Raw genomic sequence first — 23,777 nt, 5'->3', positions numbered from 1 at the left:
AGACCCTGACCTCATTGACTGCCATGGAAGAAAACAAACTTAATTCTGTCCAGCTATGTTTTTTCCAACCATATTTTCTTTTTTTAGAGCTGCACCCAAGGCATATGGAGGTACCAAGGCTAGGGGTCAAATCAGAGCTATAGCCACCGGCCTACACCATAGCTCAGGGCAACTCCAGATCCTTAACCCACTGAGTGAGGCCAGGGATCAAATCTGCATCCTCATGGATACCAGTCAGCTTCATTTTAGCTGAACCACAACAGGAACCTTTCAACCATATTTTCATTGCCAGTGGGCTCAGACAAAACTTACAGTATTTTTTTCAATATAAATTGGCCTTGATTATATATTGATATACCAAATTTCAGATGCACTTCCAAGGAAGAAACCATTGTGATTAAAACACGTTTGAATTCAGACATTTTTACTAAATATTTTTTTTAACTTTTTTTCCCTCCACACAAATATATAAAACACATTCTCAAGTATAAGACAAAGGTAATTCTAAAATCCTTTTTTTATCCTATGTGACAGCATAGCATGGATTAACATACAAAAGATTACTATAGGATAAGAGTTTAATAGCGTCTCTCTTCTTTTATCTAAATTTTTTAAATTGAAGATAAATTGATGAAAAAATGTGTCAGGCTAATTTTTGTCCCAGTTATCATACTTCTAGTGGGAAACCACGTCAGTAAAATAGTTTTAGTAGGCATTATTGCTGAGTCTGGAGCTGACTAAGGAATAGAACTCTGTTTTCTAAGGTTGAATATTTGTTTCTAAGTCCCACTCTGCTGGAAGAAAACAGCCTCGATTCTTCCCAGCATTTTATGTCTCTGGAATTTTGATGCTGATCCTGGGTCATTGTGGGGACTTCATTACGGTCCTTAGCCCTGGTCTAAGTCGGGCTATGATTACTATTGTCTGAAATTTATGGCCCATTTCAGTTTTGTAGGTTTTTTTTCTCTGTTGCTTCCATGCTGTGTTTGGAGCGAAGTAAGGTTTTGTTGGAGTTCCCTTTTGCCTGGTCATTCTGTACAACCATTTCACCCACTGGGTCTTTCTTGTTTCCCCAGCAGAGCTGCTAGGAAGTAGTGCTCTGATATTCCTTTATCTTGCTGCTCTCTTGCCCCACACAGGGCCTGAGTGGTAGGTCCCGTGGCTGCCATTTCTTTCTGCCCTTGGATAAATTTTTTCTCAGTTCCCGTTTCCAGCCAAGACACCTGTTCTCTAAAGAGATCACATTTACAACTAATGGAAGAAAGGGATTGAGTCATTCACAGATTGAGAGAAAAACATTTTGAGTCAGTGCAGCATGACCTGGTTGTGTTTGGATAATTATTTGAAATATATTACTTCAGTTATTTCTACCAAAAATGCCGTGAGATAAGCAGTTATGATTTAATTGATAAAAATTAAAGTTTATTTTGTTAAGTAAGGCCAACGGGAAGAGAATCCCTGAGAAACAGAGGTATACCTGAGTCCTGAAAAGTTGAACAAGTAGCTGAATGAAAAATTGAAAGAAAAGGTCCAAGTTGAGAGGATACTGTGTGTGAAAACCCTTATATGATAAATAAATGCAATGGTTGACGAACCAAATGAAGACTAGGGTTACACCCCTAAGCATGATGGTGAGAGGGCCGCAATGTGAGCCAGAAGAATAAGGGAGCAGACTGTCCAGACTTGAGAACAGGAATGAAGGTTTGGAACTTCAGATTGTTTCATGGTTTCCTTTGTATATGATTCTTACTTCACCATAAAGCAAGCAAGCAAGCAAGCAAACAAACAAAAATCAATGAGAAGAAGTAAACCTATGTCAGTTTCTTATTGCTGTTGTGACAAATTCTCACAAACTTGGTGGGTTAAAACAACACACATTTATCTTCCAGTTTTTGAGTTCAAAAGTCCAAAATTATGTCTTTCTGGAATTAAAATCAAGACAGTAACAGGACGGCGTTCCTTTTGGAGGCTCTAGCAGAGAATCCATTCCTTGCCTTTTCCTGCCTCTAGAGACTGCCTGCCGGCCTTGATCCACGGCCCCTGCCCACAGTGACATCACTCTGACCTATGGTTCCACTCTCATGCCCCCTCCTCTGACTCTGAGCCTCCTGCCTCCCTTTCGTGAGGGCCCATGGCTTGCACTGGGATCACTCAGATAATCCAGAATAACCTCTCTGTCTCAAGATCCTAAACTTAATCACACCTGCAAAGTCTCATTGACCGTATAAGGTAACATTCACAGGTCCAGGATTACCCACAGATACCTTTGGGGGACTCTTAACACGCCTACCACAGGCCTAAATAATTACAGAGATTTTAGAAAGACGCTTAGTAAAGGTGGATGTGTCTTTTTATACTATTTATAGAATCAAACATACTGCATTCTGTTGGTATAATAATAAATGCCAACAAATGGACTACCAGAACATTTTTTTTTTCAGTGTGAAAAAACATAATGAACTGGAATAGATTGCAATGAACTGGATCCTATTTTATATAATGATTCACTAAGTTATAAAGGATACATCAAAAATGAAAATGAATTAAGTGATTGAGGATTGATTAGGGACATTCATTTTTTTTTTCTCCCTTAAACAGAACTATTTGGAAGGATAGGATAATATCAGACGAGAAATATTTATGTCTTTATTAAAAAATGTAGAGAAGAGTGATAATTGATTTAGCAGATGTCTTCTCTTTGCCCTTGAAGCTCTTCTTTCTACCTTTTTCCACTCTGATCTCTGTGCCAGGAATCTGACTTTCATGGACCACATCAAACAGTGCCCTGGTCCCCTAACTTCTGATTGGGCTCATCCGATAGGGAGGCTCAGGAATAATTTTTTTAAGGTTAGGGGACTTATTTTCTCTAGCACTATCCCTGTAAGGTTACTAAAGACTGACTCCTTCCTACATCAAAGGCAACCCTTTGGAAAAGCATCTCTTCTATCTGTTCTTTCACATTACTCTTTCCCTTCATTCCATTGGGTGGCTCTGATCCTCTGTGGTCCCTTACATGCTACCCACAGCTTTGTGAATTTTATTAAATCCTCTTCAAATTATCTTATTTTGTAAAAGCCATCTGTTACTTTCCAGGATGCTCACTGATGCAGCAGAGCAGAGAGAGCTATACAACTGAGAATCTATGTTGCCATACATATATCTGGCACTATGAAGCCAGATGTGTGACAGGAGAGGTGATGTGTGCTGGAGAATGTATGTAGGAAGGGCTTGCCATTTGGAAGCAACCGACGAAACAGGAAACAAGTTAAACACGAGCAGGAACAGGGATAGCTGGTAAAATTCATATAAGAGAACACACAAGCCTATATTTCACCTCCCCTCATCTAGGATTCTACTGCTAGGCTACTACTTATTTAGCAGGAGATTTGCATGTAAGGAAATAGATGAAAGCAAAAGTATATATTAGAAAAGAAAATCATGGACTTGGAGAAGAGACTTGTGGCTGCCTGATGGGAGGGGGAGGGAGTGGGAGGGATCGGGAGCTTGGGCTTATCAGACACAACTTAGAATAGATTTACAAGGAGATCCTGCTGAATAGCATTGAGAACTTTGTCTAGATACTCATGTTGCAACAGAAGAAAGGCTGGGGGAAAAATGTAAATGTGATGTATACATGTTAGGATAACCTGACCCCCTTGCTGTACAGTGGGAAAAAAAAAAATTCAGATATTTAAGTGACAACCATAAGATTTATCTCATGGATACCAAGTAAGCTGCTCCAGAATGTGCTTCAGCAAAGGAAGAAGAAATAAGATAAAATAATAAAAAAATAATAAAAGGAGATGTGAGATCTGTGTAAGAGTAGAATTGTAAACACATTTCCACCTGGAAGCATCCGGTTCAAGATGGGAGCAGGAGAATGGAAGGCTCTAAGAAATGAAAGGTAATTGCTTATTCACAATTTTATCCTTATTTAAAACTTCGCATTTGCTCCTTTTTTAAAACAAATAAGAATATATTAAAGTGTAAATTTATTATGATTGTGACAAATAGTTTTCCCATTGTGATGTGGATGACTAATTCTTTCATTATTATCTTGTCATAGTATAGAAGTTTGAAATTTATATTTAGTTAAATAGAGACACACTTTTAATAATTTCCTCTATCATATTTCTACACCAAAATTTTTACTTTCAAAGATTGTCAAATGTTTACCTATATTCGTTCCCTTTTCAAATTGGATTTAATCCTTTAATTTTCTAGGTATCATTTTGGTTTGCAATAGAAAGCTAATGATTTACTTGAGTAGTTTTCAAAAATCATTTGCGTTACAGTTGTTCAGTGACCCACCCCTTTTCACATTGCTGGGTTTTTTATAAGTTTATGTATTAGAATTCAACACATATATAGAAAGCATGTAAGTTATCAATGTTGCATTTTCACACTGTGTACATAGCTGGAATAAGAATTGTACCATGACCAATACCCCAGAAATCCCTGTCATGCTCCTTCCCTGTCACCGTCTCCCTACTATCTACATAGACATATAAGTGCTATACCAAATTCTAACACTCTTAGTATTGTCTGTCATTGAACTTCTTATAAATGATATAATAACATACTTAAATTATGTCTGGATGTGTTCACTCAACACTGTCTATGTATTCTTTGATTTTCAAATATTTGGGGATTTTCTAGTTATCTTTGTGTATGGCTTTCCAGCTTCACTCCTCAAAAATCAGAAAGTATTTCCAAGAAGGAGAACACTATACTTGGAATTCTTCCTTTTCCATCTGACAAACTGTGCACTGGGGGGACCAGTCACTCTTCCTTTGCCATGTAGGGTTTGACTGGGTGCCATGGCTTGTTTAGGCATTAGGAGAAGAGAACATCATCTTTTTAGCAGAGCCACTACTTTTGTGAATTTGGTCCGTGTAATCCCTAGTCCTCTAAGTGGAACATGCAGATAAGCTGCAGGGGGTGGAAGGTGCAATGGCAGCCTCCTGTGAACCTGTGGTCCAATAGAGCATAAATGGCCTTCTTCCTTGAGGAACACAGAGGGTGCCTGCAACATGGGGAGTGTATCGATGTTGTGAAAGCAGAATATCCTTGAGGTGCCTGTATCTGCCTTCCAAAAGCAGAAAAATACAGTGTAACAATAAAGCCAAGTTCACTTTTTCTCTTTAAAAATAAATCCCCCAAATGGAGTTCCCGCCATGGCACAGTGGTTAATGAATCCATGAGGTTGTGGGTTTGATCCCTGGCCTTGCTCAGTGGGTTGAGGATCCGGCGTTGCCGTGAGCTGTGGTGTAGGTCACAGACGCGGCTCGGATCCTGCATTGCTGTGGCTCTGGTGTAGGCTGGTGGCTACAGCTCCAATTAGATCCCTAGCCTGGGAACCTCCATATGCCACGAGAGTGGCCCTAGAAATGGCAAAAAGACAAAAAAAATATATATATATATATTCATATATATGTGTATATATATGAATATATGTATATATGTGTGTGTATATATGTATATATGTGTGTATACATGTATATATGCATATATGTGTGTGTATAAAAATGTGTGTGTATATATATGTATATATGTGTGTGTATATATGTATATATATATGTATATATGTGTGTATGTATATATACCGCTCAAGGTACAGTAAGATATTTACTCAAATAACATGGCTGTCAGGTTATTTATCCAACTTACTTATCCATCCAGCTCAGTCTTGATTCTTTTTATGGAGTTGTCTTAGGCTTTAAACAATGTTGTTTTTAATGGGCTCTTAACAACAACAACAGCAAAAATCTTTTAAAAGTGAGTGTCAGTTGTGGAAATACATCCAAAGTGTTTCAGTATAAAGATAGACGAATGACCTGGGTAGTATCATTTGGGGTCAAAAATAAGGTGACATTGCCAAGTAAGGAGACCAGTGTGCGGATGAGAACTGTCTCAGTTTAGGCTGTTATAACACACATGTCATAGACTAGGCTGTTCAACCAATAGAAATTTATTTCTCCCAGTGCTGGAGGCTGGTTAGTCCAAAGTCAAGGTACCAGCCAATTCAATTTTTGGGGAGTGCCCTCTTCCTAGATTGCCCCAGGACTCCTTCTTCCTGGGTCTTCATATGGCAAAGAGATCACCTCTCTCACAGCTCTTCTTGTAACAGCACTGATTTCATTTGTGAGAACTCCATCCTCCTAATTTAACTGCCCTCCCAAAGGCCCACCTCCAGACACCATCGTACTGGGGATTAGGGCTCAAAAGTATGAATTTGTGGTTGCAACAACATTTAGTCCACAGCAGTAATGGACTGAAGGTAGTTCATGGAAGAAGAGCTCAGCTGTTTTTGGAGAAAATGACATGATACACTTGCCCAAATCTGGTCTTTTTTTACTTGCCATTATCTTAATAAATGGCACACTATTCTTTGTTAACAAGTCATAAACAATTATTTTATGTATTTATTTGTGTGTTCGATAACTGCTCTATTTTCAATCTAGCTTCTTAATCTTTGTCCTCCATGGGGGATGGTATCTTGTTACTTATGTTCCCTGTTGCCATATAGTAGGTATCAGTGACTCTTCACTGAATAGAAAAGTAAATATGGTATTTTAGTTTCATGAATGCCCAAGAGTTCTCTTATTTTCTATCTTCCTGTGGCACCATGGGGAGTCAGAGCAGTCTTGATTGACATAGCATTCCTGTGCAGGTCCTTTTTCAAAAACTTCTTTTAACCCAGTGCTATGGCGGTGTCCCTACTTCTGATCACCTCTATCCAAAGAGACAGAAAGGCACCTCTGTGAAAGTTTTAGGGAGTTTTCAAATGACATCTGTATGACATATGAAAAGAAAATGACGGAAACAAAGAGGTTCAGCTCTTAGACATAGGGCAACTCTTCTAGCTACCTATGGCTATGTACAGACCACTGCAAATCTCAGTGGCTTAGAGCAACAGCAACTTAGCACTGTCTTTCAGGACTCTGGAGGTTTGGGGCTCAGCTGGATATTTCTCATTTGCTACTTCTCATGCACTTCCAGAGAGGCTGCAGATAGAGTTGGAGTCATGAGGAGGTATCTTCACACATGTCCAGTGCCTGAGCAAGGGTGCCAGCACAGCTGGGTCCTGGTGCAACATCTCTTTGTCTACACGGACTCTCCAGTTTTCTAGCGTGGTCTCAGGGCTCCCAGAAAGAATGTTCCAAGGAAGTGGAATTTGCCAGTATTTAAGGAGTGGTCCAGGAATCTGGCCTAAGGCCATGCTTACAATATTCTATCTGTTGTAGCAGTCACTGATCTCCCTGAGACTCAGACTGAGAAGAGTGTCATTACAGTTGGATTCTCATTGATTACACACACACACACACACACACACACACACACACACACACAAAAGGGCAATCTACAAGTTAATAGTTACTCATTACCAGGAGCCTATGTTGAGGGAAAGGCAGAGGAAGACAGGTAATGCCTGGTGAAGTTAAGTATTTGTATTTTAATTTGAAAATATCACCTAAGAAATCAATGAAATCTCAATAGATAACTTCTCAAAGTTTCAAGGGATTATATTTGAGCCTTTGAATTATAAACACAGTAGACATTTAAAACAGAAATCTATCCATTGAGCCTTAAGTCAAAACCTGACATCTAGACACCATTAGCTTTTAATAAGTTTAATTTTCAGAAATCTTATCTTAGCTGACATATGGTGGGAGAAATAAAATACAGTGCTTGGTTTGAACAGGTCACTTATCAAGTAATTCCCCCCTCCCTCCAAAAAAGCTAACTTGTATTCCTGAGTTATTTTCAACCAGCACTCTTTTCTTTTCTCAAGGTAATTTGAGCAGATTTTTCAGTTGAGAGCTGAGAAAGATCTGCTCTCTGGTATAGTCATAACAAGTAATGTTATTGGTTGTAAAATGTTCATTTATAATGGCTTGTAAAGAAAATATTGAGATATCTCAATAAATACACTACAATTTCTTATGAAGTTACCTTTAACTGCTACATAAGAAACCTACTCTAATGACAACCAAACAGATATTGTACACATGAGAAGGCTGAGAAATCGCTAAAATGCTGAACTATAGCTGTCAATCTCTCCAATAGACACAAATATATGAGGTTATGAAATAAGCTGTGGAAAGAGAGATCATTTGAGTTACTGGCAGTAGTTGAAACAATTTATTCATTGGCAATTACACTAGGGAAGCTCCGACCTCCTTTCGCTGAGCAGCTCATATAACCTGTCTACAGTTTTGATGAGTGAGCCGTTATTGCTGAGTAGTGGATCACTTGCAATGAACTGAAAATGACCCTAGACATGGAAGATTTCTCCAGTGCCAGCTGTCTAATCCAAATTTTAATGTGAATCTGCATTCTTTAGGGATCTTGATAAAATATACTCTCTTCCTTAGAACATCTGGGTAAGTGCTGAGAATCCGCCCTTCTCCCAGATGATGCTGACATGGCCAGTCTGTGGACCATATTTTGAGTAACAGGACTACAGTCAACATATCATTTTAGTGACCTGTCACACAATTGTAAGTAAACTTGAGATTGAAGTAATATTTAATGACTCTGAAAGTCTTGCAAACAGAGGCAGAAGATCTCATTATGGATATTAAGTTAAACACAGATAGGAGTTCCCATTGCGGCTCAGTGGTTAACGAATCCGACTAGGAACCATGAGGTTGCGGGTTTGATCCCTGGCCTTGCTCAGTGGGTTAAGGATCTGGTGTTGCTGTGAGCTGTGGTGTAGGTCACAGACTCGGCTCTGATCTGGTGTTGCTGTTGCTGTGGCCGTGGCCAGCAGCTACAGCTCTGATTAGACCCCTAGCTTAGGAACCCTCATGTGCCGCAGGTGCGGCCCTAAAAGGACAAAAAGACAAAAAAAAAAAAAAAAAAAAAAAAAAAAAGGAAAGTGAAAGAAGCAAGAGATCACATACCTACTTTCTTGTTTTGGCAAGCCACCCATATTGCTATTAGAGGAAAAAAAATTTAACATGTGATAACAAGTCTCCACCTAACCAGGCATATCTGTCAGATTCTTTCTCTATCACACCCTTTATGGTGGGTTAAGTATAACATAGCCTCAAGCATCTATCACTCTGCATCTTAATTAGATGGGAAAATTGACTTGCACATAAGAGATAATATAGGATCTCACATGAAGATGTAGATCCTGCTGTATAGCATAGGGAACTATATCCAGTCACTTGTGATGGAACATGATGGAGGACAATAAGAGAAAAAGTACATATATATATATACACACACACACACACACACATATAGGTATGTATGACTGTGTCACTTTGCTGTACAGTAGAAATTGACAGAACACTGTAAATCAACTATAATGGAAAAAAATCATAAAAATAAGGGCACCATGTGTCTGTCTACATGCCTAGCTATTTATTTGTCTATATATTCATCCATTTATATCTAAATCTATATGTGGAGCTATAGAACTTTGAAAGAAGACTCTGGAATCTGAATTAGATCACAATAAATCAAGAGAGGTGACTACAAGAATTTTCAGGATTGTTTTAGAGAAAAGGGAATTTTTTGGGGGGATTTTTATAGCAAAGTCCGTTACTTGGTTCAGTCCATTTTTTCCCAGAGAGGGAGCTGAGGAAATAAACCCCTAACTACTCAAGTCTATTCAGAATGATCCTCAACTGTGGTTATGTAAAAAGGATCTGATCTCAGGGCTATAATTTCAAAGTGCAGGAAAAGGAATTGCTTTGAGATACTTCCTCTCCTAGCACTAAAGCTAATCTTTCATCTCACATTAAGAAACAAACTGTAAATGCCAACATTCCTATTGATAGTTCTCTTATTCTACTTCAAAGATTCAATTTAACATAGTAGGTCCAAATTTATTGAGGAGTACAATGTGTCCATTATTGCACTAGCTACCATAGAATAGGCGTGACTAATATATGCAGTTAGCCTAGGTTCTGTAAAAGCAAAGCTCAGTGTAAAAATAAAAGCAGTGACACTACACTTGGAAGCCGGATATAAGCTCAGTTGATATGTGTTTAAAAAAAATAAATGGGAGTCCTTGTGGTGGCTCAGCAAAAACAAATCTGACTAGTACCCATCAGGATACAGATTCGATTCCTGGGATAAGGATCCGGCATTGCCATGAGCTGTGGTGTAGGTCACAAATGAGGCTCTGATATGGCATTGCTATGGCTGTGGCCAGCAGCTACGGCTCTGATTTGACCCCTAGCCTGGGTACCTCCAAATGCCATGGGTGCAGCCCTCAAAAGACCAAAAAAAAAAAAAAAAAAAAAAAGTAGAAGTGAAGGAATTACTACGTGTCTCAGTGGTTTAAGGATCCAGCATTGCCACTGCAGTGGCTCAGGTCGCTGACGTGGCATGAGTTTGATCCCTGGCCTGGGAATTCTGCATGCCATTGGTGCAGCCAAAAAAAAAAAAAAAAAATTAGAAGTGAAGCAAGAAAAGTTGAGAATAATTTCTTGAGTTAAACTTCTGGCCTTCGTCATTATACGCCTCAAAGAAAAATCACTGGGTATTAGAATGTTATGAAGATTATTTTCTAGGACACAGCACTTTTTCTGGAGGGGCAGCATAGAAAACTGCATCTCCTAGTAGTTCATAGAAGGGAGAAAGAGGAGGAATTTAACTGCCCTGGATCCCTCCTGTCTCTTGCTTATCAATGGTTAGTTTAACCCCATGGAAACCTGATTCCCTTAGACCTCCAGTTTACTTCAGTGACTGCTCAGAAAGGCAGGACCCATGTTCCCTAGAGTGGCATTTCCTCCAACTCTAAAGGAGAAGAGCATGTAGCAAGAACAGAGCTCAACCTGAGGTTTCAAATTAGACTCCACCTGATTAATTCAGAAAACTCAGTTAATGTGCTGGAAAAAGTGACAGCGATTTCAGGGTGAAGCGGGAGGCAGGTAAATAGGAAGCTGTCAAGGATATCTGGGGTGGAGCAAAAGAGCACAGATAGCTCTTATAAGATCAGATCTACTAGATCATATTACTTAAAGGGCAGAGCGAACTTCAAACTAGCAGTCTCCCATGTTACCCAATAAAGGGTCAAATATTTTTCTCAAGTTCAATATCTTTTACTTTTAAAATATAAAAAGGGCCATCAATGATTGTACGAAGTACAAGGTATAGCAATTCATTGTCAGAGGATTACTGACAAGCCCCAGACCAGAGGACGCCTAAATTTTTAGTTAGCATAGAATGTATGTCTTAATAGGGCATCTAAGGATTCAACTATCATGATAGCTATCGATAACCAGCTGGAGATGCTAAAATCACTGGCGCATGGATATATATTTTATGTGACTTCTCATTGGACAGAGATTTTGAAGGATGTTACTAATATAATGAGTAGAATCTTGTTTTATTTATGCTTTGAGATTTATTGTTTCCTATCATTGGCTAGGAGTTATTTTGTCCTTGTCTCCAAGCTTTGATGAGCTCTCGAACTGGGTAGGGAATACATTCTATTGGGGTAACTTGATCTTGGAATCAAGCAAGATGTGGCTTAAGAGAGTGTCTAGAATCCAGCGAGAGAACACTTAGTGAAACCCCCGGCTATTGGAGGTTTCCAAAGCTCTATAAACCTCATATTACTCATTAGTAAAATGGGTTTACATGATCTAATTGACCATGTGGTAAGGTTCATATTCATCACAGAAATAAAAGTATTTGAAAACTTAAAACAGGATAGACATCCAAAGGACTAACTTTGTTACTAAATCGGCTGTGCTGAATTTCCCAGCTACTTCTTTGTCTAAGGAAAACACCCATCACTTGTTTTTGTGAGGGCATTTCCTGGGGGTAAATGGCTTTAATGTGAGGTTATTGCTTATATTCAGAAGTGCCCACACAGTGGAGCCCACATCATTCCGAGTAGGCAGGTGACTTCCTGAGTGGGAAAGTCATCTGTGCTGTCAATGCTCTAGAAAGGGGCAGGCCTCACATAGAAAACCTGCTCTACAATGCTGACCTATTCAGAGGCCACCAGCAGGAAAATAGAAAAACACTGAGATGTTTCAATGTTCAGGAAAGCGACCCCTTGTTCCAAGGAACTAAGTTTGCCGTATGGAAGATAACCAGGACCGATAAAGCAGTGACAGAACCAGATGGAAGATGTTGTGCTGGAGATTCGAGTCAATGTATTTCTGTCCATAGCACTCTGGCTCTTCTTGTCTGTACTTATTTTTTCTTCCAGGGCTGTCCTAAGATAAAGTTCAGTAACAAAAATGGGTACACAGAGTCAGACAATAAGCTATAGTAAATTAGACAAATGACAGAGATAGACACATCTTCTGTTTCTCTACCCTAAGGACTGACTAATCTCTTAAAGCTGGAGCCAAGTTAACTCTACTTGGGGGTGAGCAGTGCTCACTGTGCAATACGTAAGGTAATAAGGATCATGAGGCCACTGAAAGCTGTTTTTTTTTCCCTTTTGAATAGAAAGACACCACTGATGGCATTAACACTAGCCTTTTCTAATGGTTTATCTCAAAAAGGCAGTAAAGATATTTATTTTGGGCCTTAGCCATTGACGAAAACATTATTACCTCACCAGATAAACCATTGTCTATTTGCCAGGAAGTCATATAAAAGATAGCAGTAATGAGTGATGAGTTTTATTTTTTTTCCTCTACATATAGCAACGTTGGAACGATATCTATTGATGGAGATCCAAAGGCTGTGAAGTTGTGGTCAAGGCAGTCTGATAAAAAATTGTGAAATCATGATTTCATTTCACATGCCTCTTATATTGTTGAAATCCACGGAAGAGTTGCATAATCTTATTCGAAGTTCACCACAGTTTGCTATTACTCCCATTTTTCAGATGAATGGACCAAGGCTCAGGGTGAATAGCTGACTTGCCAAATCAAATAACCCTTCCCTGTAGACCAAACAAGACCCTAAGCCTTCTGATTCTAGATTTTATGACTTTCACATACGTATAAGCTATTTTGACAGTAGTAGCTGGGTGGAGGATAAGAGATGAGACCAGCCTGGGCAGGAATGTAGTATGAACATTTCCCCAATATGCCCTTAGAGACTCACAAGGGGTACACAGCCCAAGAAAAATTCCCTGTTGACTAGAAGCTATGTGACCTATAGGAAAGAAAATAGAGCCCAAAGGACCTATTACAGAAATCTAAACACTGATGCTGAATCCAGATTTCTCATTATACAGTCAAAAACCATGTCCTAAGTAGATTGGAGATACCATTACATTCCACTCCCCTTTGCCTCTAGTCCTCCATACAGAAAACAGGGAGTGAGGAAAGTTAAGAAAACAAGCCGCCTTCAGATTCCCTTTTGAATCTGGAATGAACATTGTACAAGTCTGTACTGGATGTGCTCTGAGGGATTAGGGTGGGGAATCGAGAAAGGGAATTTGTCCTTGTTCTGCCAAAGCAATTTGGGCTGTTATCTGCAGTCCACTGGGGCCCCACTAAAATCAAAACTGTGCTGGTGTGTTGGGGTGGTGGATGCCCACGAGCTTTTCCTGACACCTGGATGAGAACATTGGAGACACAGCAGAGGAATGGGCTCGCAGATTAGGTTTGAGCCAGTGCCTGCCTATGGCGGTCCTTTGCAGGAAAGACCTACATGTTATGCAAAAGTAGCATCTATGGACATTGGTATCTGTGGGGGCTCCTAGAATCATTATCCAGTGGATACCAAGGGAAGACTGATAATATTTCTTTTCCTACTTCTTCTTCCACATTGTCTTTCAGTTGAACCCACACATCCATCACACCAGATCAAACACCATCTTCCACATGCAACTTTTCCTGTCTCATCATCCCCAAACGGGATTTGCTATCTTCTTTCTGTGAATTCACACAGCACTTCTCTTCCTGCTTGATCATTATGGGTCAGTGTCCCTGAGAAGTTGACTCTGCTATGGAAATCCACATGAAGGAATTTTACTGGGAAGTTTTTTGGGATCAACCAGCCTGGGGACGTGAAGGAAGCAGCATTGGGCTGCAATACTGTCTTTGCAAGGCCACAGCCAATTCCACGGGGAGCTCTGAAACCATGAGGACTTTTCAGAATTTGTCTGAATTATCACAAGAGGGCCAGAGCCCTTAGACCCCTCTATCTACCAGTCATTGGCTCTGAGAACCTGGGACAAGGACCAAGTGAAGTAATGGGTAAGCAGGTTTAGCTGTGAACTGTGAAGTCTCCTGCCTAAAAAGGAAGGGGGCCAGAGGTAGAAATGTGACTGGCACACACACTGTCACTGCATCAACTTATATGGACTCTGGCATTCTCTGCTTTGCAGGCCATGTCTTTGTCTTAGACACTAGAAAATGTGTCCCCCATATTTCTTGAATTCTTTGCAGCTGTTAGGAGAGTACATAGAGGTCCCAGGTAAATTTGCTGAGATGAGCTTATTTTGTGCTCTTCCATAGAACTTTCACTTTAAAGACACATGGATGAGGTATGTCAGACACATACTATCCCTATTTTACAGAGGAGAAAATTGAGACATATAGTGATCATGGAGTTGGTCAATGACACAATGAGTTAAAAAGTTTCAGTGAATAAATCTAGGTCTTGGTGCTCTCAGGCTGTCTTTGCAAAAAAAAAAATTAATCAATTAACAAAGCATAAATAGTAGCTCAAAATGGGCCATAATCAGGTCAAGAGTTAATAAACTTGCTCCCTAAACTCCTCAAAAATTCCTGCTTCTGGACTTCCCTGAGGTGCCTCAACTTGATAAGTTATTAGACTTCCTTTTGGCACATATTCACATGGAAAGAGCCAGAACTTTCAACTGAGATTTAAAACAACTTTGGCCCATTGCCCAGGACTCATACTGTGCAGAGAGCAAAAAGCATCCTTCAAGATTCCTTAAAACAACCACAATGAGGAAGAGGACCTGAAGTATAGTTCCTGAAATCATTTTCAAGAGTCTTGCTACAGTCATAAAATCAGGTGACGTCTTTAAAGCAATATCTCTTTCCCTCTCCCATTCGGTTCCCTACCCCACCCCTCTAACTACGGTATCACTCACCCCCCCCCCAAATCATAACTTTAGCAGAGAAAGTCACCTGCCGTGTAGCCTGTTTCTAGGAAAACACTGGCAAGCACCCTGCTGCCGGCGCCCAGCCATGTGCATGAATCTGTTTATATTACACAGATGTGGCCTGTTACATAGCAGGGTTCTTGTTCATTGTCATGCCTGAGGACCCCAGAAGATTGAGGCTGAGATCAGGCCTGGTTCTACGGCCTGCAAAGTCAAATTCTGGGCATTGTCATCTTGGCTCTTACCTCCTTTTCTCTGTATTATTGATGAATGGACAAAAAACATGTACATAGCAATTACATATAAGCAGTTGTGCCCCAGCCTTATTTTCTGAATTGTTGTAACAGTTCTATTCTTCCATTTAATATCAGGCCCGAAGTCCTTAAATGTGGATTTTTCATGACCTGCCCTTGCTCAAAGGCCATCGAACCCTCCTGTCCTAAGTATAATAAGTACAAATTCCTTCGCTTATTAGACCTCCTGACCTGCCACAAATTAATTTTAAGTTGGTCTTTAGGTTCCATTGTCTACTTCTTGGTACAAGTTCTACATCCCAACAAAAATCATCCTATGGGTTCTCACATTAGAAGCATTTACCAAAATTGCTGATTCAGGTCCCTTCAAAACACTCAGGCCAACGGCGTATACTTTATGATTCCCACAAACCTGAAAGTGCAATTATAGAAAACCTGAAAATGTGATTACATAGTCTGTACATAGAAACTGTTCAACAGATTTCTAACTCTAGATTCTCAATTTATTGATATGTTTTAGTGACAGTTCTCTTGCTGGACTGGAGGTGTCATTCACCATTTTCACAAAGACCATATTCATGTTTTATATTTTCCTATAGACTGCACACACACACACACACACACACACACACACACACACACACACCCCTTACATTTTTATACACTTGCAGAGCTTTTTGATGCTTTTTTCCTCTTCAGAGAAACCACTTCTTATCTACACTGGTTGAAATCCTATGAGACTTCAAAGTCCAATTCAGATGCCCTCTCTTCCTTGAAGACTTCTGGTGGCCCACTCTGTATCCACATGTTGTTCTCCTGACTTCCTGTCTTGTGTTATTATTTGTGCTCACATTTCATCTTGTCTCTATTAAGTACCAAACTGGACAAGAGCAGAAGCTGCATGTCAACCATTCTATTCCAAAAGTATCTGGCACCATGTACTGAACAGAGTCAATTTTCAATGAAAAATTGAAAAAGCATTAGGCACATCTTTTACTAGTCACCAAAGTATATGCAAAACAAACCTAGGGAGTTCTCTTGTGGCATGGGTTAAGGATCAAGCATTGTCACTGCCGTGGCTTGAGTCATTGCTGTAGTGCGGGTTCTATCTCTGGCCCAGGAACTTCCATACACCATGAATGTAGCCCCAGAAAAGCCAAAACACCAATTTGGGACATATTTTAAAACACTTTTACCTGTTTATTGAAGTTTGAAGTTTTGATTTCTATATATATTTTAGGATTTAGCTCATCAATTTCCAGCCAGATGTAAAATGTACAACTATTAAGTGTACGTGTTGAAAATGTGCAGAAAAGTAGTTAAAGGTATGTAAGCATCTCTACGATAAACATACAGAACATTACCTGCACTTGAGAAATGACCATCACCCTGTGCCCCAAAGTCATTACTCTCCTGATTTCTCTTACCTTAAAATTTTTAACTTGTTCATGTGAGTAAAATAGTATGGTATGAACTCCTTTGTGTATATTTCGTGTCTGTTTTTATTTTTGCTCATTATTATGATAATAGATTTTATTCATTTTGTTGCTTTGTATAGCCTTAGTTTATTCTTTTCATTGCTCAGTGATCTCCTATTGTACGAATATGTAAAGAATTAATAATGTGATGGGCATTTAGGCTCTTTCCAGTTTTGACAATTATGAATCAAGTTGCTTTGAACTTTGCATACCTGCCCTTTGGTGCAATATGTATGCATTCTCTTACATACTTAGCAAGGACTAAACTTACCAAGCCATTGCGTATGCATCACCTCAGCTTTATTGGTATTACTTTACAGTTTCCAAAGTGATTTTACCAGTCTGAACTACCATCAACACTGTTGAAAGATCCTGTTGCTTTATTTCTTCATTAACAGGGGACTGTCAGATTTTTTTAAATTTTAGAAATTCAGGTGGATTTGTAGGAGTAGCTTAGTATAGGTTTAATTTGCATTTCCCTGATGATAAATAATGATAAGATATGCTTTACTACCACTTAGATAACTTTATTTGTGAATGCCTATTTAAATCCTTTGACACATGTTTATATTTCACTCCTGCATTTGTTTCATTAGTTTATAACACTTCTTTGTATATTCTGGATATAATTTCTTTGCTAGATATATGATTACAAATAGCCTCCTCCACTCTGTTTGCATTATAGCTCTCTTGTGGTTTTTTTTTAATAAATAAAATCATTAATTTAAATTAAATCTGATTCCTCAGTCTTTCTCTTTATGATTACTGACTATGCATGTATACAAGTATGTTTGTGTTCTTGTTTAAGAAATCTTTGCCAAATTCAAGACGGTAAAGGTTTTCCTTTATATTTTCTTTTAGAAGATTTCTAACATTACCTTTCACGTTTAGGTCGAAGATACATCTGGAATAAATTTTGTGTTATGGTATGAGAAAGGTGTCAAATTAATTTTTCATAAGATACGCAATTAATCTTGAAGCATTTATCCAAAAGATCACCCTTTTTCCATTGTTCTGCCATAGTGCTTTACTATAATCCATGACAATTTGTGCTTGAGTCAGTTTGGGGGTATTATGTTCCATTTGTATATGTTTCTATCTTTGCGCTAAAATCATAGTTTTAAATTACTGTCTTTTCATTGTTTTATTTTTAGATGTTAGTACATGTTTTCCAATATTGTTCATGTTTTAGATTTCTTTGATATTTTTAGCCCCTTAGATTTATATATATTTTAGGACTTAGCCCACCTATTTCCACAAAAATAGCCACATGTGATTTATAATTACAGTTTTATTGCTTCTATAAATCAGTTTGGAGAGAATTGACATCTTTTAAATATTAAATCTTCAAATATATGAATCTGGTATGTACATCCATCTATTTAGATGTTAAAATTTTTTTCTTAGTAATATTTTACAGGTTTTAGTGTAAAAGTGTAGAATGACTTTTGTTTAGTCCAAGGCATTTCTGGCGATATCATAAATGAAATGTTTTGTAATGTTCAATCTCTATCTATTATGAATGAATAGGAATAATAATTGAATTTTACATATCACCTCATATCCAACAATTCTATGTCCAGTTATTACATTTATTTTTTATCCATAGAATTCCTTTGTACATTAAATATATACAATTAAGTTGTGTGTGAATAATGACTGTTACATTTCTTTTCAATTTTTATGCCTTTCATTTATTCTTCTTGCTTTGCTGAACTTGTAATGATATAAAAATATTAACTAGATGTGATATTACCAGGCATCCGTGTCTCTTACTAGGCTTCATGGGTATCTTTAATATTTGATAATTAAATAAGAGCTAGAGGGTTTTTTGGTAGTTATATCTTATCAGACAATTAAAGGAGTTCTATTTTGTCATGGATATATCATTGGTGATGAATTTTATTAAGGGCTTTTCTATGTATCTACTGAGATCTTCATATGGTTTTTATCTTTGTTCTGTTAATTTGTGATCCATTCTCAAATATTAAACCAACATTTCATTCCTGAAATAAAGTCAATGTGATTATAATATTATTTTCTGTATTTCTGGATTTAATTTTCTGAGATTTTGTTTAGCTTTTCTTGCACGCATGTTCATGAGATGTTGGCCTATAATTTCTTTCTCTTTTTTGTATGGTTTTTGTCAAGTTTTCTGTTAAGGTCATGTTGGACCCATAAAACAAATGTGCAAATGTTTTTTATTTTTCTATCCTCTGAAAGAGTTTGTTTAAGATTTGTGTTTTGTTTGTTTGTTTGTTTTTCCTTAAATATTTAGGAGAATTCACCAATGAAGATATTTGACCATTTAGATTTGTGGAAATGTTTTCAATTAAGAATTCAACAATTTTGTTCATATTGTCTATTTCTTCTCGTGTCTGCTTGAGTAAGTTTAGGTTTCATCTAAATTTCCAAATGTATTACAATGAAGTTTTCCCAATATCTTTTTATTTTTTTATACTGTGTCTATGTAGTGATCTGTTCTTTTTCATTCTTTAAGTGAATAAATTTTATTTATGAACAGTTTTAAGGTTACAGCAAAATTGAGCTGAAAATATGGAGTTCTCATATATCCCTTGTCCCCACACACATCCAAACTCCTCCAGCATCCCTGTCCTGTGCCAGAGTGGTACTTTTATTACAGTTCATGAACTTATACTGACACATCATTATCACCCAAAGCAAGTGGATTATATTAGGGTTAATGTGAGGTGCTGTACATTCTATGGGTTATGACAAATATATAATGACATAGACCTGACCACTGTAACATTACACAGAATGGTTTCACTGTCCTAAAAATCCCCTGTGCTCCATTTATCCTTCCATCCCTTTGGACCCTTGACTATTACCGATCTTTTTACTGTCTTCATAGTTTTGTTGTTTTCCAGATTGTCATATACTTGGAATCATAAGGTATGCAGCCTTTTCAGATTGACATCTTTCATTTAGTGGGCTCTTGCTATTCGTGACAGAGAGAATAGCATCACATTGTAACATGTAATGTATTTTTCACTTACTTTATCTTTCCTTTCTTTACTTTGGCTTACTTTAAAAAAGCATAGCCTTAGAGATAAATCGGAGAGATACCATTATTCCCTTTTTGACAGAGGAGGAAATAAAGAATTGTGTGTCAGATACAGTAAATGACATAACCAAGTTTATATAACAGTCAGTCAGCAGATCACGGACTTGAACTTGTCTATACTTAGCACTCTTGCCAGAACTTCCATATAGATCTTACACGGGCAAAGCAGGGAAAGCAGCTTTGGTGATGGTCATGAAAAGCAAGAAAAATGCACCTCAAGGTGTGGAAATGCTGTAAATAAATCTGAAATTAACCATGATGAATAAATAGAATGATAAGTATAATGGCAGAGTGATGTGATTTTAGAAGACCTGGTTTTGACTGGGTCTGTCGTTTATGACCTTAGGCAAGATCTTTGTACTCCTTAATTCTCAGTTTCCTCCTTTGTGGAATAGTGACTAATGACATCAGCACTACCAACAAATGCAAAAAAAAAAAAAAAAAAAAAAAAAAAAAAACCCAAAAAAACCCACAATTGTTCCAAAAAATAAAGTGAAATTGCCTATGCACGTATACTGCAAAATTATATTAAAAAGTTGTTCAATTCCTACCTAATTTTATACTAATTACTGTCTCTCTTAGTCTTGCAAACACTTTCATACTTAAAAAAATAGTACTTTCTTCTTTCTATAAAACAGGTGTCTACATATTATGAGAAGTTTGGTTTTATGTATCACTTTATATCTCTGTTTATTTTTGGTATTGAGCAAGTACGTGTGTCAATGGGCCATAGACTGCTGGAGTAATAAACCTGGTGCTTGAAGAATTATGGTTTCAGGTGGGGAGTATGAAGCAATTGTACTGACATAAGTCTATGTTCCCCCAAATATCCTAAGTCATAAATATTGTGGTGCTGAAATTCAACAGAGACATTACATACACTCTGTGCCAAATTATGGTGCAGAATCATTTCTCTTCAGAATTACTAGAAGTTAGCATTATAATGAACTAAAATATTCTCCTGCTATTATCATTTTTAAAATAACAGTCATAGTAGTGTTATATAATATAATGAATCTCACATGAACTCACTTTATTAGAACTAGTCCTGTTGACAAAGTACATTAAAACAATATTAAATAAGAACTTTCATAAATGGAAACCTAAACAAATGTTTTCTCCTTTTAGGCAAGTAGAAGATATATGAGGGAAATTTTTAAAAGGAAAACAAAACAAACAAAAACAAGAAACGAGTGAAGAAAGAAAATGCTACTTTTTAATGGCAAGTCCATGATTAGAATCTGAGAGTGGATGGGCTCAAAGTTTTGGCAAGTATGAAAAAATATTCTGAGGCAATAATATTAATTGCAAGACAGTTTCCATAGACCATTATTTTCATAGGCATCACTGCAAATCACCTGCATGCCTTGGGGTTCTCCTTACCACACCATGTACCAGCAACCTACTTCTCGGTAATTTGTATGCCACCCAGTCCTATAGAGTTATCATTTCTTAGCCTGCTAGTTCAGAAGCATAAGAAGCTGAAAATGCCAGAGAGAGTCTTCACTTCTGCTTATTAGAACAGCGGCAGTTAGCCCTGGTGCAGTAGTCTCCTTGGAAACAAGAACTTTTGGAAATATCCTTTATCAAGGCAAAGAAGGAAAGCAAAACCAGTAGTGTATCAAGCATACTAACTGAAGTGTATCCACTTCATTTTTAAAGTGGTATTGTATCCATTTCATTTGTATCCCTTCTAATAGTATCCATTTCATTTTTTAAGTGCTATTGTGTTATTTTTGAATTCAATGTTTTACAACCTTCTTCAGGCACATATGGTAAGCACTTTTGTGTGTTTCTTTTTTTTTTTTTTTTTTTTTTTTTTTTTTTTTTTTTTTTTTGTCTTTTTGCCATTTGTTGGGCCGCTCCTGCGGCATATGGAGGTTCCCAGGCTAGGGGTCTAATCGGAGCTGTTGACACCAGCCTACGCCAGAGCCACAGCAACGCGGGATCCGAGCCACGTCTGCGACCTACACCACAGCTCACGGCAACGCCGGAACCTTAACCCACTGAGCAAGGCCAGGGATCGAACCCGCAACCTCATGGTTCCTAGTCGGATTCGTTAACCACTGCGCCACGACGGGAACTCCTGTGTGTTTCGAATAATATTAGAAAACATAATTTTAGGTCTTTCATAAAACTTTTGTGGAATTTGTGATATTTATTTCAATTCCTTTCTAGTGAATAATTAGATCATTTCTAAATAGTTCAATAAACACTAATGTTACGGTGAATATCTTCAAACATAAATCTTTATATAAAATAAGTAGTTATTTGGCACAGAGAAAGTGGCAACTGAGAAGGGAAGAAAAAAGAGCTACCAGCAAAGGCATGAAGGCAAATGTGATGATATGTTTTGGAAAACGATTCTCAAGTGCCTGAAATTTGTGCATGAGTGTGGGACTTAGCCGTGCAAGATGTTTACACCGTGAGGGTGATAAAATGGATTTTTGAGAGTTCATATGACACAGTGGCTGTAATTAGAACAGCTGGATCGAATCTCCGGACTCACCATTTACTGACTGTGGTTGGTGCATTCGTTTTCCCGTATGTAAAATGTGGGTCGAGTATTGACTTAATTGGGAATTTATGAGGTTACATGAGATAATGTAAAAGAGTGTTAAATATCTGGCATGTATAAAGCTATCAACAAACACTTGCAATGCGTGTTGTCATTATTAGGATCTTCACCATCGTTACCGGGATCAACTTTACTATTGATGCCCATTTAACAAGTTTCACGTCCAAGGTTTCCATTAGCTTGTGAAGAAAAAAAAATAATGTTGTTAAAAGAATTTTGGCTTTGATATCTAGCAGATTCAGTATCAAATTACTCCGTGATGATGGATATATTATTTAACATCTCCAAAGTTCAGTTTCTTCAACTGCAAAATAAGGATATAAACATCAAGCAACATGATTGTTCTTGAGAATGAAGTCTTTTTTTTTTTTTTTTTTTTTTGTCTTTTTTAGGGCTGCACCCACAGCCTATGGAGGTTCCCAGGCTTGGGGTCTAATTGGAGCTATTGCTGCCGGCCTACACCAGGGCCACAGCAATGCCAGATCCGAAGCCGCGTCTGTGACCTACACCACAGCTCATGGCAATGCCGGATCCTTAACCCACTGAGCGAGGCCAGGGATTGAATCCACAGCCTCATGGTTTCGAGTCGGATTCATTTCTGCTGCCCCAAGATGGGAACTCTGAGAATAAAGTCATATATTAAAGCATCTGATCTAACAGGCACTTGATAGATGATAGGTTTGATATTTAAAATATTAGTATTTTCGTAATTACTGCATTTGTGTTTATATGCGTCTGGCTAGAATGTAGGTCTTCCCTCAATACAATGATTCCAATATAATCAGGACTCCAGAAATCACAATAGGGTCTCCACTAACAATTCATTTTTATTTCCCAATGAGAGGCTTAACGGAGGAAAAGGACCAACACTCCAGAACTAATATCTCTGAAGGATAGTTTCCCCTGGCTCAATTCAATCCATTGAACAGAGGAAAAAAAGGTGGGGGTGCATTTTCTTGAATGGTTTTGATAATTATCACAGACAGATGGAAATTAGGGACTCTGTCAGGGCAAGGGCAAGGCAGATGGGGAAATGTGGGCTCTCTACACTGGTCCCTTGGTGACACTTAGTCTGATATTTAGACTTTTGTTTTCCTGCATAGTGGTGTGAGGGTATGGCTGGGTGATATTTTAGCCTCCTTCAATCAAACTGTCTTTCCACAAAGATGGGAATGGCTTAAAAGACTGTCTTAACGATCCCCCCCCACTCCCCAATCATTCTCGAGATAGAGTATCTTTTTCTGCCTCCTATTTTCCTTTGTTATCTTGCGAAGAGACAAGAACATATGCTTCATGGGATGCAATGATTTATTCCCACTATGGGACTTTTCCCAGGGACTAGATAAAAAAGGGAGACAAAGTC

The 23,777-nt window shown here is 38.0% G+C and overlaps 1 long non-coding RNA gene across 1 annotated transcript in view; it reads right to left on the bottom strand.

Annotated features, from left to right (window-relative positions):
• The window catches only part of LOC106507417, an 89,951-nt gene that overhangs the window by 3,009 nt on the left and 63,165 nt on the right, over nt 1–23,777 (bottom strand). The gene's annotated exons all lie outside the window — the stretch shown is intronic.

Source organism: Sus scrofa, chromosome 4 (assembly GCF_000003025.6).
Source record: "Sus scrofa isolate TJ Tabasco breed Duroc chromosome 4, Sscrofa11.1, whole genome shotgun sequence".
Taxonomy (NCBI): domain Eukaryota; kingdom Metazoa; phylum Chordata; class Mammalia; order Artiodactyla; family Suidae; genus Sus; species Sus scrofa.
The sequence above is the reverse complement of the archived record's forward strand: the minus strand, read 5'-3'. Positions and strand labels throughout refer to the sequence as shown.